This window comes from Eretmochelys imbricata, chromosome 12 (genome assembly GCF_965152235.1).
Source record: "Eretmochelys imbricata isolate rEreImb1 chromosome 12, rEreImb1.hap1, whole genome shotgun sequence".
Lineage (NCBI taxonomy): Eukaryota > Metazoa > Chordata > Testudines > Cheloniidae > Eretmochelys > Eretmochelys imbricata.
This window is the reverse complement of record NC_135583.1, coordinates 37,571,400-37,586,227: the sequence shown is the minus strand read 5'-3', so window position 1 is coordinate 37,586,227 and position 14,828 is coordinate 37,571,400. Positions and strand designations below refer to the sequence as shown.

The window sequence follows — 14,828 nt, the reverse complement described above, 5'->3', positions numbered from 1 at the left end:
TCACTTTCTGCAGGGAAGCAAAGAATGCTGCAGGAGGGGGACGTGGGCTGTTTTCATTCCCCTGGGGGCCTAGGAGTACCTCACACAGACCCCTACTGCCCAGCGCCACCCCCAGAGACCCACTGTCCCCGCCCTGCCTGCCCCCAGCCACGCTCACCGGCCTGCTGGGTGGGGGCTATTGGCCTTGTCTGGGCTGAGCCAGCATCACAGCTGGGGCCGGTCGGGGATCAGAGTGGGAGGGATCTGCCCAGGCTGGGCTTCCTCAAACCCCCTTGCCTGGGGCCCAGATGAGCCCCCCAGGCCTCCATGCTGGCCGAGAATGACCCGGCCCCTGCACTGGTCCTGGGCGGCTGAGCCCCGGGAGGTGGCGGGCGGAGTAAGACCCCCCAGAGCCATGCTGGGGAGTGGGGCAGGCAGACCCTGGTGGGACGTGACCCCCCGAGAGCCCCCCAGCCCAGCTGGCGGAGGAGCGAGTGGGCGGAGGAGATGGGACAGGACAGGGCAGGGATACCTGGGGTGGCCGGACAGCCGAGAGGAGCACTGGGGAGGGGCTGGAGAGGAGCCAGCCTGCGGTGGCCCCTGGGCTGGCAGTGCAAGTGAAGTGCAGCGCCTGGCCGACTGACGGGCCCCTGTGGCACATTGTAAACCCAGTACTGTGCACACTTATCCTGATTTCCATGGAGGATCGATCTTTTTAGTCTCTATCAGGTCCCATCTAGTCCATTCCTTGGCCAGGGCGGGGTAGTTCCCCACAAGATCTTTTCTAATGCTTTGTCCAGCCCAATTTTAAGTCTGGCGTTTCCATCGCTTCCCTTGGGAGACTGCTCAGTAGCCAGGCAGACGTCATGCCATGGCTATTTGATGGTCTGCCTCCGTGGTCCCCAACTTTTCTGTTGCTGTAGCATATTCGTGTTCCCAGAAAAGTGTGGCGGGCGCTGGACGGCCAGCTATGGCGGCGGGTTGCCCGGCGGCCGTGCTCCTCGGCGGCGGGTTGTTCGCCAGAAGCGCACCCTTCTCAGTAGGCAGGCGCATATAAATGCCCCGGTGGGTGCCAGGGCACCTGCGGACACCGCGTTGGGGCCACTGGTCTACCTAGTTCCCAGTGGGCTGGTGGCCACTCCCTCCTCTATTTGTGCCCTGCCTAGGTCCTATGCTCACAGAGACCCTGGCTTTACACAGTCTTGGCTCAGGAGAGGTGAACGTAGCTGCTTCCAGAGCCGGCCATTCACCCAAGAGGAGGAGGTTGCAGGAATGATACAAAGTTTCCATTTTCTCCTTCCCTTTCCGGCTACTACCTCTGCAGCGTTCCCAGCCCCCTGCCAGTCCTAGGGCAATAAGGGACCTGAATTCAGATCCCCCTGCGTTAGACTCTTAGACTCCACTGCAGTCAGAGAGTCATGGCATGGCTGTGGGTCAGCTGACTCAGGCTCGCAGGGCTCAAAATTGTTGCGTGAGATGTGTCCTTGAAGCTGCTTTTTATTTAATCCAAGATGACTGGTGCATTTCTGGTGAACCAGGGTGAAACTAGATTCTGGTCTTTGACTTGCCTCAGCTGACTGGGCCAGTGGTAAAGTTTGTATCTCTGCCCGTAGCTCCAGGGTGGGTCTTTTAAAAGCATATCCTCAGTAAAATCCTGCAAAGTGGTGAGCATGCTCATCTCCCATTGACTTCTGGAGGAGTTGTTCTCTGTGTTTTGTAGGACCAGACCCTGTCTTCTGGGCATTGCTTAGCGGTTAATTACTTACCTCAGATTAAAAGGTGTTTTTTTTTTTTTTTTTTACTTGAATCCTGTGAGCAAAGACTGTTCAGTCCCATTGTTATTAAACATGAAATTGCCCTTGCTTCATTGTTAATCTGATAAAATGTTCCTTGACGATTCCCATCCCTCAGGCTAGGCAGCTGATTGACAGCAGAGCTCCTTGCTTCCAGCATCCCTGCTTGCCTTCGTCTGGCATGTAAAACAAGCCAGAGAACGTTTAGGAAAAACCCTGAAACAGAAGCCCTGTTACATTCAAAACTAGACGTTAGTGGGATAAATAGTAGCCGTTCTGAACAGCTGGGGCGAATGCTGGCTTTCGCTAGATCAACGCTTTAAAAGTGAGGCTCTAAGGTCCACAATTAAGTCGGGAAGTAAATGGCTTGATTTTCAAAAGGGTTGAGCTCTTGGCATCGTTCACAGGAGTCAGTGAGTCCCTAGCACCTCTGAAAATTTCAGTTCATAAAAATGTGCAATGCAATCCTTCTGAAAACACCATCAGACTTTTTAACCAGTGATTCAAGTTTTTAAGGGAGGACATTTTAAAAGCACAGATGCAAAGCAGTGCCTTTCCTTTGCTCGTCATAGTTTCGTTTATAAGTATGGAAAGAATCTTACACACCCCTACCCTACTTCAGGCGGGGCAGTTCAAAAATAAACAGCCCAATCTATTTACTTGTCAGTTTCAGTTTCTGATTGTCCTGTGCACAGGGCCCCAGGGTAGAGGTTTCCGAGTCTGCAGGAAGATGTTCAAATTGGAACAGCAAACTCTGGATTTTTTAGGAACTGAAGGAGAACATTTTAATCGTGCTAGGTTTTGTAAAATCGTTCCGAGGTTCAAGCCCTTGATCTTTGTGAATAAACTTTGTGCCCAGAAAAATGAAGAAATAATTGCACTGATTCTCGACAGTCCTGGGTTGGGTGGGTATTGTGTAAGCTTAACTGATGGCCATTATGGAGATGCATCTGGGGCTGTCTGAAGGCAGAGGTGCATGGCCGAGATCAGGGTTTTTCAACCTTTTTCTTTCTGAGTGGGGCCCCCCCCCGAATGCTATAAAAACTCCTTAGCCCACTTGTACCACAACAATTGTTTTTCTCCAGATAAAATCGACAGCTGGCATTAAGGGTAGGAAGCAGGGCAATTGCCCCGGGGCCCACGCCACAGGGGGCACTGCAAAACTAATTTGCTCAGGCTTCAGCCCCAGGTGCTGGAGCTCAGGGCCCCAGGCTGCAGTTCTGCATGGTGGGGCTTCAGCTTTCTGCCCTGGGCCCTAGCGAGTCTTAACACCAGCTGTGCTTGGTGGACCCCCCTCAAACCAGCTCGTGGCCCCCCCAGCGGGCCTTGGACCCCTGGTTGAGAACCACTGGTCTAGATGGATGGTTGGTCTCACCCAGTGTGGCAGTTCCTTTGGTTTTGACCTGCAGCACTTACCTGGTCCTTCCAGGCTTCCTAGCCTACTGGCTTTGCCAGTGCTCTTCAGTCCTGCCCTTCAGCCTCCCCTTCTGCTTTGGTCCTGGTCTTCTCATGACCTTCAGTCTTAACTTGCATTCCCCCACTGGTGACCTGGACTACTTCTGAGCATGTACCCTACTTGCCTCAAATTGTACGATGCTTCTGTAGTTTGGCTGAACAGAGACCGGGTTAGTGCCGCCTATCTCATTTTTGCTTTTGTACGTGTTGTCGTTGTGATCTAAACAGGAGTTGAGTCCAGGATGTAATACACTAGAGAGGCAGTGTCGTCTTGGGGTTGAAGATATGAGACCTGGGTCCCAGTCCAAGCTCCGTCACTGACTCATCATGTGACCTTGGACAAGTCATTTCAACTCTGTGCTTCACTTTCCACCTTTATAAAAGAGAGGTAGTTCCAAGCCATTTTTGTAAAGCATTTTAAGAACGTCCAAGTGCAGCATTACGTTATTGATCCATTGCCTGCGCCTAATTAGTAGTGTGTCGCTTTTTGGTATTAAGTCCGACTTCCTTGTTTTGCTTTCGTGTTTTGGCCAAAAAAGCCCAAAACAAAACAACTCCTTACTGAATAAAAAGGGAATGAAATGAGCAAAAGTAACTTGCTTAATAATTTTCAGAAATGTCTTCGTATTTATGGAAGGAAAAGGGATTTTTTCCTTCCAGTCTGTGCACAGAGATTGCTTAAGGTAATAGTAAATTAAATTCCCTTTTCTACATATTTATATGCCATGTACTGTAACTCATGAAGAAGAGCTTAATTTTTGTGTGGTTTAGCTTTACAGATGTAGAAGTTCTCTACCCCAAGATGTCCAGCATACTAACCCACTGATAGATTCTGCTCCTACCATCTGCTTCTGTCATATAACAGCTAGGTAATGATGCAAGGCCTGATATTTTTCATAGGTGCTGAGCACCCACAACCCCCATTGAAACTATAGATGCTCACCACTTCTGAAAATCAGGTCCTTGACACCACTGTCATATACTACCTAGCCTGTCTCTCTCCATTTTAATGTGCCTGTTAGAGGGTTTAGCCCCTAGCACTATATTATTTGGAAGAATAGCATCAGTGCCATAGTGTAGACCACTGTTTCTCAGCCTTTTCAGGTGGCAACCCTTTCTGTAAGTACAATGTTTGTCATCCTCTTACATTTACTTTAAGAGTAAAAAATGTTATCAATATTAACAGTGATATGCCTGTATAATTTATTTGCACGTGTGTTTGGAGAGGTTGACTGAGAATACTTGACCTTGAAAGGTCAGGGTGTACAGGGAGTGAGTCTCTTTGCTTTAGCGTGTAATAAAATCCTTGCGAACCCTCCCCGCTCCCCCCATCTTATGTGACCCTTCATCCCCGAGTGTTGCATCCCTCTGGTTAAGAAATAGTGGGTTAAACCAGTGGCTCTCAACCTCTCCAGATTACTGTGTCCCTTTCAGGAGTCTGATTTGTCTCACGTACCCCCAAGTCTCACCTCACTTAACGACTTGCTTACAAAATCAGATATAAAAATGCCACAGCAAACTATGAGTGAAAAATGGCTGACTTTCTCATTTTTCCATATAATTATAAAATAAAACAATTGGACTATAAATATTGTACTTACATTTCAGTGTATAGAGCAGTATAAACAAGTCATTGTCTGTAGGAAATTTTTCTTTGTACTGACTTTGCATGTGCTTTTTATGTAGCCTGTTGTAAAACTAGGCAAATATCTCGATGAGTTGATGGACCCCCTGGAAGACCTCTGCGTACCCCACAGGGGTACCCGTACCCCTGGTTGAGAGCCACTGGGTTAGACAATCTGAGGGTATTTCCCCTTGCTGTGGCCATGTTTTCCTGCCTTCATAATATTAAGTGATAAAGTGTAATTAATAATACTTTATATAGCACCCTTCATTCAAGGAACTCGGAGGATCTTTACAAGCCGTACTTAAACCTCATACTCACCTACCCCTCTGGAGAGTTACATTTAAGTGAGGCTTTTTTTGACAGTTGAAAGGCTAAGATACAGCATCTACAGACCTCATTTAATGTCTTTGTAACCAATGGAGTGAGACCTGTCTCTGTGACAAGCAGCACTAAGATAAGGATAAGTTGTCACTTGCCAGTGCAACCCTTACGCTTTAGCACACAGCTACTCCATGCATTTAATTAGGCAGTTAGCTGCCTGCTTTTCCTAGGTATCTCTTTGACAGGCAGGGCCATCTCAGCTGTCAAAGTTTCATATGGATCAAAGTTGGCTTCATTTCTTTCCCTGAATTTGCTGTTGATGCCCAGTAACTAAATCTCATTGCACATTTGCTGCATGGTCTGCTGCCTATCAGAGACACAAGTTGAGTGAAGTATTATCTTGTACTGGACCAGCTTCTGTTGGTGAGAGAGAAAGATCTGTGTGTGCCTCAAAAGCTTGTCTCTCTCTCTCTCTCCAACAGGAGCTGTTCCAATAAAAGATATGATCTCACTGATATGGCTACGACTGCACTGCATATCCCTGTCTAAAGCTTTCAGAGGGAAGCTCCTTATTGCTAAGGAGCTATTGATACTTCTTAGATTGCTTCAAAGAAAGCTTTGTTGAGAAACAGCCCTGCTAATATTTCCTAGTTCCTGCATTTCTCTGCCGTCGTGATATCACTGAGACCCCACACATGGAAACCAGGTTTGTTGCTACATACCCCACTTGTGCCCCACTTGCTGCTTTTGCCTCCTGAAGCCATAATTTTGATTGTGGCATCATTTGCTTCCACAGCAAAAGAGAATTAATTACACCCCCATGCTCTCCTAGAGTAGAAACACTCACATCCCTTGCTTTTATCCTTTTTTTTTTGTATTGTGGTAGCACTGCAGGGAAGGCCAGTCGTGGGCCAGGAACTCATTGTGCTAGATGCTGTACAAACGCAGAACAGAAAGATCGTTCCTGCCCCAAAAAGCTTCTAGTCTTGTCATTTCAGCACTGCCGGTAAGTTGTCAGCATGCACTCTTGTGTCAAGCACGTTGATATATACAAGCTTATCTGCTCTTCTCAGGCACCTGGAATACCTGTAGCAAAAACAGGGATGAATTAAGGATGGTGGGAGATCCTTGTTAAACAGTCTGCAGTGACTCTCGACCGTGGGTTCCAACCTCAGGGCAGACTGTCAAGAAACAGGGCACCATCTCCCAACTGGTTGTGTGGTCTAGACTTAGATTTCAGCAACCAAGTATCAAATGTGAACTCCTCAAGCCTTAACATGGAGTCACAGACGGTCCCCTTGGGCACTCCAGTCTATCTTGCCACCCAGGCAAGCTTGCCTTGGCGATACATTGTCCCTTACACCGAAAACCACACCAAGATTCAGGTCACTCCCAGTCCCAAAGGACCAGTCACTTTCCCCAGGAAATTGTACCTTAGATCTCTCACCAAAGACAACACTTGTAGCCAGTCTGTAATAAACTAACTAAAGATTCATTAAGTAGGAAAAAGAAGTGAGTTATTTACAAGGTTAAAGCAGGTAAACCTATCCACAAAAATGAGCTACAGTCTTAGGTTCCAAAAGTGTAATAGCTGCTATGATACGCAAGCTCTGTGTGCCCTTTAGAGCTAGCTAAAGCCAAGCAGCTTGGGGATCCCTTGCTTATGCTTAAAATTTTGCCCTCGCCGAATTCCAAGCGGCCCAGTGATGATGATTTCTCCTTGACAGGAATTTTTATTCCCTTCCTTTTGAGTTCAAACTGTGATGGGACGAGCTTTTGTGCACTTCCCCTCTTCATGGTGTGGGGAAAGCGATCAAAGTCTTCTGCCAACTGATGTTCCACGGTGGCTTGTCTGATGTGTGTAGGCCTTGTTTTGTTGGGCGGAAGATGACATCTCTTGTCGTAAACTAGTATTTCACACTTGGTAATGCTTCTCTCCTGACTGGGCGGGGCGTTTTCCAGTTTCAGAGCAAACACTGAAATCTTACCTTATAAGATACAGATATTGTAAGATAACGCATGCAGGAATTTACAAGCATTTCATAAAGTCTAAACATTCAACACATTCTTGTAAACTTAACATCTGTTCTAACAATGCTAACACACGGGGAGCCAGACTGCTTTCTAGCTGAGCATTTGTCAGTCTTCAGTGAGCCCCAAGAGACTTGGCATAAGCTGGCACCTGGTCTGCCAGCGTCACGATCCTATCCCAAGCTTTCTCGTTTGTTACATTCTCTTCCCCCTTCCCACCTCACTGTCCTGACTTTCATTCAAGTTGAAGCGTCTGAGTCCATTAGCAAATGGAACAGCTTCTGGGAGAGGTAACTGATATATTAGTGCAAGGAAGAGACAGAAGAGCAGCTTTTGTGTTTCTCCTGATTTTAATTATTGCCACAGACTTCCAAGATGTGCTGAATTCTTAGCACTGAGATGCATCTTTCCAACTCAGTTAGCCTGGGCAATTGGTTTTGGGCTGTGGGAATGGCTGCTGTTGACTTGGATGAAGGCAGTCTACAGATTCTGCATGTTGCAAATAGAGAGGAAGGTAATGTTGATGTACAAAAAAGCAACCTAGATAGAGGAATTGATGTGATCTGATTTACAATGTAAATGCAACATGTGATGAGTGTCTTAAATTTGGCAGCTGATTAAAATCATGAGTACGTTGTTGTGTTAGACGACATCTAAGCAAGTTTGCGTACGTGTACCAAAATGTGTTATGAATGGGATTAGCCATTTCCCACTTGTTTAGTATAACTTTTGCACTCTGCAGATTGTGTGGAGGCTGATGGTAAATGTAACGCTTTCATCCTAACTTGATTAAGGCGGATGAGTCACTTGCTGATCTTTTCATGCATGCTGTACGACAGCTGTCCATAATAGAGAAAAACCTTTGGTAATGGGGAAAGTTCTCCTTTGTAAAGCAGTTAATATTACAAGAATACTAGCACTTGAATAAATATGTGCGCTTTCTATGTATCATTGTGTGTGTGTGTATGTAACTTTTCTTTGCAAAGGCTGGAGGTGGTTTTGCATAGTTGACTATCTAGCATGAGCCTAGGGATGCTGGAACAACTTGTATAGTGGGGGTGCTGAGAGCCATTGAACCAAACTGTAAACCCTGTATAGGATGGAAACCACTTCAAGCTTGGGGGTGTGTTAGCACCCCTAGTTCCAGCACTGAGCCATGAGCCTGGTTTTCAAACAGTTAGGGTGCACACAATGCATATCCAATACCTAACTTGTGTGTGCAATTACACGTCAGTCTGGTAGTTGTGTGCACAACAGACAGCAATCTGGGGGCAGAGATCTCAGGGTAGAAGAATGAAAATCTTGAAAGGGCTGAGAATCCCAGAGAGAGAGGAATTTGCCATGATAAAAGGAAGAACAACTAGGAGTACATTTAAGAAAAGGGAAATTTACAAACTATCAAGAAGAGCTTCCTTGGTGGTGAGATCTATTAGTTTGTGGGCTAACCTCCTATGAGAAGTGATGGAAGTTCCATTGCTTGGCACATTTTAAAATTATTCCAGACTCTGGTCAAAACATACAGTCGAGAAGAAGGTTGCACTGACGGAACAATGCACTAGGTGGGATCTAATTTATTATTTGGTTCTGCATATCCTAATTCAAAAATAAACTCTGCCACATATATGGGCATAATGTGGGTGAGGAGTATGGGAGTGGCAGAAAGATGCTAGCCATTTTCCTAAGCGCCATGCGTACAATATGGCTGTGTTCACAAATGCTAGTAGAGTACTGTCGGCAGTTTGTTGCTTGAGGTTTTCACTACTTCCCTACCACCCAAATAGAGAGTCTTTCCAGGAGTGGCAGGTACCAAAACACCTTTTGTATTACTCTTGCTGTCCATGTATCACATCATTCTCATTTCAAACCCCACGAACCCGCAGTGCAAGACACCGTAGTCGGCTGGCAAGATAATGCAATTGACTGTCATGCATGGCAACATTTCTGTAACACCTTCTTCCAAGAATCTGTGGGCTTTAACGATTTTAATTAATGCCTCCACAAATCCCTCTGGTACAGGGAAGTGCTGTTACCCCACTTAAAAGATGTCAAAACAGCAATAGAAGGAAGCTAAGCTAAGGGACTTTCCTAAGGCCTCACAGTGAGTCTATGTAACCAGGGACATTTGGTGAGGGAGATGCCAGCTTAATTCCGCAGACATACTTTGGATTAGGAGAGTTTTCTGGAGGGATATGGTGGAACAATGGCATATCTTGATTATTTTTTTTAAGAGTGCCCCTCCTGACTGGCAGTGTAATCACATTGTAACACACTATTGCAATGGGTGTTTATGTATGTTTGCATATAGCCTGGGAGGTATTAAATTGGCATCTGGAATACCACAGGGACGGGCACATTAGAGATCAATGGATCTGATGATTGCTTTCCAATGTGGAGTCAGGGCTTGTCATCTCCAGTGGGTTTTAATCCATAAGGGTGGTACTGCCAAATATTTTGTTTCCTTTAAAACTCTCCATGAAGTGGAAAGTGTAGACAGATGAACACGTTCCTTTCTCTTTTACTTCTAAAAAAGTCTCCTGGACTTTAGGGTGAGTATAATTTGGTGCTTAACTTGATGCTGTCACTTTACAAAATTATGTATGGAGCAGTCAGTTAATGAGCCCACGTTGAGCCAAGGGTCCTGCAATGATGCAGCAGCCAGCATGTGCAGATTCTCAGCATTATGTTCGGATGCCATTGGTGTGTTCAGCCCTGTGCAGATTTGGAGCTGTCCAGGGCCCTTGCCACTTAAGGGTTATCTGTGCTAAAACCAAACCACACCTGCAAACAACTGGGTTCAGAACTCAGAGCAGCTCCACTTCGGTGTAGCTAGACTTTGGAGACGTGCTGGGGTCAGTCCAGGCAACATGGGCTTCTTCAGCTAAGGCCCGTTTTTCAGTCCTTTATTGAAGCACTCAATCGTTCACTGTCGAGCCGGGTGAAATATTGAGCAGGGGGTGGGTATGGATTTTACAAAATCCAGTGATGCAGACTCCTGGGTATTTTGCCCTCTTGTATCGCTTGCAGTTTATTGCAACAGGAGTTTGTGTCACATCTTTCACTTGGAAATCCTGATGTTTCATGGGGCAGGCTGTCCCGAAGCCTCTCTCACCTTGCAGTGAGGCAATGTGTAATATGCTTCTCATTCTGCTAGGGGGCATGTGACCTAAATTAGCAGTGCTTAGGGTAACTTTTATGGAAGAGGTCCTGTGCAAATCCCCTGCTAGCTGCCTCCTGTGCAACTGAAGTGCATCTAGCTGTTCTGGCTGCTCTTAATCAGTTCCTCCTCTTTCTCTCCTGCCCTGTGTTCTCGAACCAGCTTTGGAAGATGTGAACTTGGCCATTGAAAGCAGACTTGGATCATGCCTATTCTTGGAACTCTTCCTTGCTGTCACTGTACAAAAAACATAGGTTGCTTATTGAGTATGACAGACTAAACCCACCCCCAGAATCTTCATTAGCGAGCAGCCTATAGAGGCAACAAAACGAAGTGTAAAATATACACTTGAATCTGTTTGAATGCTGAGGACTCTCTTGTTCTGCTGTCAAAAGCACAGTTGTAGCAGAGGGGGACTTTCCTCTCTTCTTCTCCTTATGTATTAATTGTGAACACACAGAAAAACAAACTAACTTAACCACTGTATTGTTGGCCCTGGAAACTGGAGCCTTCCGTGAACCCCCTAAAATGTGTGTGCATAGCCGATGGCAGCCGTGCAAGCTTCCTCATGCAGTGTACTGTGACGTGCCTCAATCTTATGCATGGGATGACCAGCTCTAACGACGATGTCTCCAGGCCCATGCAAATGGTTGTGCTCTTCGTTGAGTTGCGAGTGAAGGTGCCCGGTGGTGGTGATGTGTGAGATTTGCCCATTGGGCAATGAATTTAGATGACTAATTCATTTCACAAAGTCCTCTGGCCGGCTGTTGACCAGCAAATGATGTCTAGTTATTACTAACGCAGGCTGTGTTTGAATGAATCACCTAGAGGCGATCAGCTCCATTACTTAGCTCATTACCAGTCCCATCTGGAGGGCTCTTCATCTCTTAGATGGTTGAGCTGGAATGGTCTTCTATGGTTATCCAGTTGTGTCCAATTCCATGGAGTAGGCTCAAATGCTGCACTAATCCCACCAGGACTCATTAGGACAGTGCCATAATTGTTTGAGTTTAGAGTTTAGGAAAAGCTTGTCTGTCATGGCTCATTGGGCCTTGTTGTGACTTCTTGATGGCTTGTCTTGCGCCTAACTGAAAAGGACTTTCACTGCAGAATTGCACCTTGCCACTGGTGACCACCTCAGATCTCCTACACCTAGCCTGATCGGGCTGGGCTGGTACTTGGATGGGAGACTCGGGAAGAGGAGCTGGTTCATTCTCTAGGTGTCACTGTTCTCTCGGCGCTCTGATGCCTGGGCTGCTGCTGCTGTTTTGGAGGCATCATCAAAGCCGAAGTCCTGTACGCTGGCTGGAGCTGAAGTCCCCAGGGTCTTTTTTGGCAAGAACTGGGGGTTATCCCCAGTGCCCTTGACCAAATTCCAATGTGGGTAAATACAAACTGTCAATCTACCTCCTTCCTATGCTTTCAATCAAAGTACCCTTCATTTCCGGCCTGAAAGACTCATGGAGTGTTCTTGTGTGCTATGAAACTGCTGTAATGTTCTACCCTGGAAGTGGCTGCAAGGGATTCCTATGTGTATAGTTTGTTCAGTAACTTTGGACTGACAGGCACTGTGAACCTTGAATTTTCTTTGCATGGTGCAGCCTATTTAATAGCAGAAAAGTAGCTGATCCTCTTATGGAAATAAGACAATGAAGATGACGCGACTCTGCAAGATGCTGCAAAGGGCCTGAGGGGCACTCTTCCTGTGACTGTTTTTTTTTTTTTTTTTTTTTTTTTAAGCAGGAAGGGTGTACAAGTTGTAACAAGCCTGGAATAAAAAATACATCTTGGTTTTTATCTGAAGATATCATAGGTCCATGTTGTTCCTTCCGAGGACGTTCAGTATGAAATTAGTGTTCCTTCCATTGTCTAGTTCCTTCTGGCACATCCAGCAATGCTGGGGAATTGGAATGTTAGCTGTACTGTCTCACAGAATCACATCTTAGTTTCTGCAATCTGGCATTTTTCTCTTTTGCTGCCTGCCCCCTTCCTGAGCCTACTTCAGAGTTTGGGGAGGAGGCGGAGGAAGAAAACATTACCAGAAATAATGTCCCACATGCCCCAGTGAGTTTATAGTTGCCGGGGCTGTCAGATATTGAGTAATCCTCTGGATTCAAATACACCGCGGATTAGCAAAAGGCGGGTAAGTCTGTTTTGTTTTCCATGCAGTTGTTTTCAAGGTAAGGCTTAACGTGAGAAGGAATTGGGAGGGGAACTTCTGGCTGCAAATATATTTCTGTAACTCGCTATGGAATCTCTTCTATCTTTGTACTAATAACCAAGCTTGATACACAGTAGAGATGGACAGCTCAGGTTCGTCACCTGTTCCTGCAGGTATGCATAGGACATTAGGTTGACTGGGCTGTTGGCTCTTTATTTCCTTTTTGGAAGAAACCAATGATTTTAGGGATGAAATGTCAAAGTTGCGGGGGCGGGGGGGAGAAGCGATTGAAATACCCTTTGTTGAAATAAATACCATTGTTCCTTCTGCTCCTGGCTGGTGGCTCTGCAGTGTCATAGAGAGAGAACACAGATGAATTGATGTGTGCACTGATACAGTGCCTTGAACATGAATAGCAGTTCACAGAACAAATAAGACATGGGGCCAGTCTCTGATCTGTGTGACTCTGATGCAAATCTGGGGTCACTCGATTTAAGTTACTGTGGATTTACAGCAGCAGAACTGAGATTAAACTGGGATCTGCTATCTGGGCATCAAATATCTTACAATGAAAGTTAAGACCTGAAAACAAGTGATCACAGACAAAAGTGGGATGAGCGTGGCGGGGGGAAGGGGTGTAACTAAGATAAGGTGTGGTTGCATAGCTTTGTTATATAAAAGCTTTGGGTTTGGATAATTTTTTTAAATGGTCTTTGCAATGGACAAGTTAATGATCATTTTAATCAGTGGAAAGTAGTAAATTACTGACACATTTGGTTTTCTGCTCAGAACTACTGGCCACGTTCGCGTGTGTGATATTTCTTTTTTAAAAAGCATTTTAGGGTGGAAAAATGTATCTCTGGATCGGTAACTTCAAGCCCCATGCTGCACCATGTACAGCAGCAAGGTGCCTTTTAAAACCATGCATTAGAGGGGTGTCTGAGCTCTCAGAACAGAGGTTCCCTGATGCTGGAGTTCGATGCACAGGGTTACTGAAAAGTACTGGAAAGCCTTCTAGAGGATCGTGTTTGCTGTGATGTGGAGCTGGGTGGCAGTGAGAGGCCCTCCATCATGAGAGTGATGCTAATTGCAGTGCTGAATGCCCTCTACTTCAAGGATGAGGCTTTGGCAGAAGGTGTATTAAACAGGGCTGTGGCCTTTTGAAGTGCTTCCATGACAGCTGCCATCTTGTTTGACACCGGGAGCCACCACAGCTGAAAGCAGGAGTGTCTACCGCTTGAGCGGAAGTGCCCAGAGGCTGTACCAGACTGGCATCCTCCGTGGATCAGATACAGAGAGGGGGAAGTATAAGGTGCCCTAACAAGTGGCTTACATACATCAGTGTGTATGTAAGATCCTGGGCTTGATACTGAGTCCTCTCTCCCTCCTCGAGGCTAAGCTCTGGGACAGCTGAGAGCAGCCATGCTGAGCAGGCTGCTAAGGGAGCAATGCGCTTTAAAGCACAGCTGGTTGCTGAGGATCTGTAGGAAATTTCTAAGGAAATCTAACTTGACCAACAGGGCCTAGGCGTGTCTCCCCCGGTGATTTTGATCAAATGTACGTACAGCTCATGAACAATTCTCCCACCGGATCCCTTGGTTGAGTGGACAGTCCGATGGCCTTTAGATCTGGGATTCGGCATAGTGTCCTGTCCAGTTCCTGTGAGATGGGGGTTGGGACTTGTGCTGCTTTCGCTCCCTACCTCTTGGGAGACTTCAAGAATTTTACTCTAGAAGGAGGAGTTACAAATGTCCCAGCTGCTCCCGTGTTGGGATTCATCTGCTAGGGCTGGGGTGGAGGAATACGTGCTGTCCTCAGTCTCTGGCTGCCCTGGGAGAAGAATGGTACTACTTTACACACAGGCCCAGCGAGCATGATTTTACTCTCAGTGAGGACAGGGCTCGAGATGGCTCTCCAAGCGTGAGGACGGAACTTGTTAGTGCTACATGGTTCGCTGCCCTCGATTGGGTCGTGTTTGTGTCGCCCTCTAGTGGCTGCAGCTCTAATCAGTACAAAGTCCTAATCCTGTGGCGAGAGAAGAGGTTCTCCCTTGTAACAGGAGCTGGTGGTAGAGTGGGGCTTTTGCGGAGATCTGTGAAGTCAGTTCAGTAGCCATGTTTATTGCTTGCTCGTGACCACAAAACTCTGAGTAGCTGCTGTACTGTCCTGTGGGAATAGAGAGCAAAGAATACCAATAGAAAGAGAAGGAAGATGCTAGAATAAAAAATGGAAGTGAAGGGGCTAGTTAAGTGGTGCTTCATCAGTAAAGCCTCCCTGATGTCCTGCTTCTTTATAAATACAATAAAA

General features: G+C 46.4%; 1 protein-coding gene across 1 annotated transcript in view; it reads left to right on the top strand.

Moving 5' to 3' along the window:
- Positions 1-14,828, top strand: part of KIAA0513 (KIAA0513 ortholog) — a 92,235-nt gene that overhangs the window by 18,683 nt on the left and 58,724 nt on the right. The window lies entirely within an intron of this gene.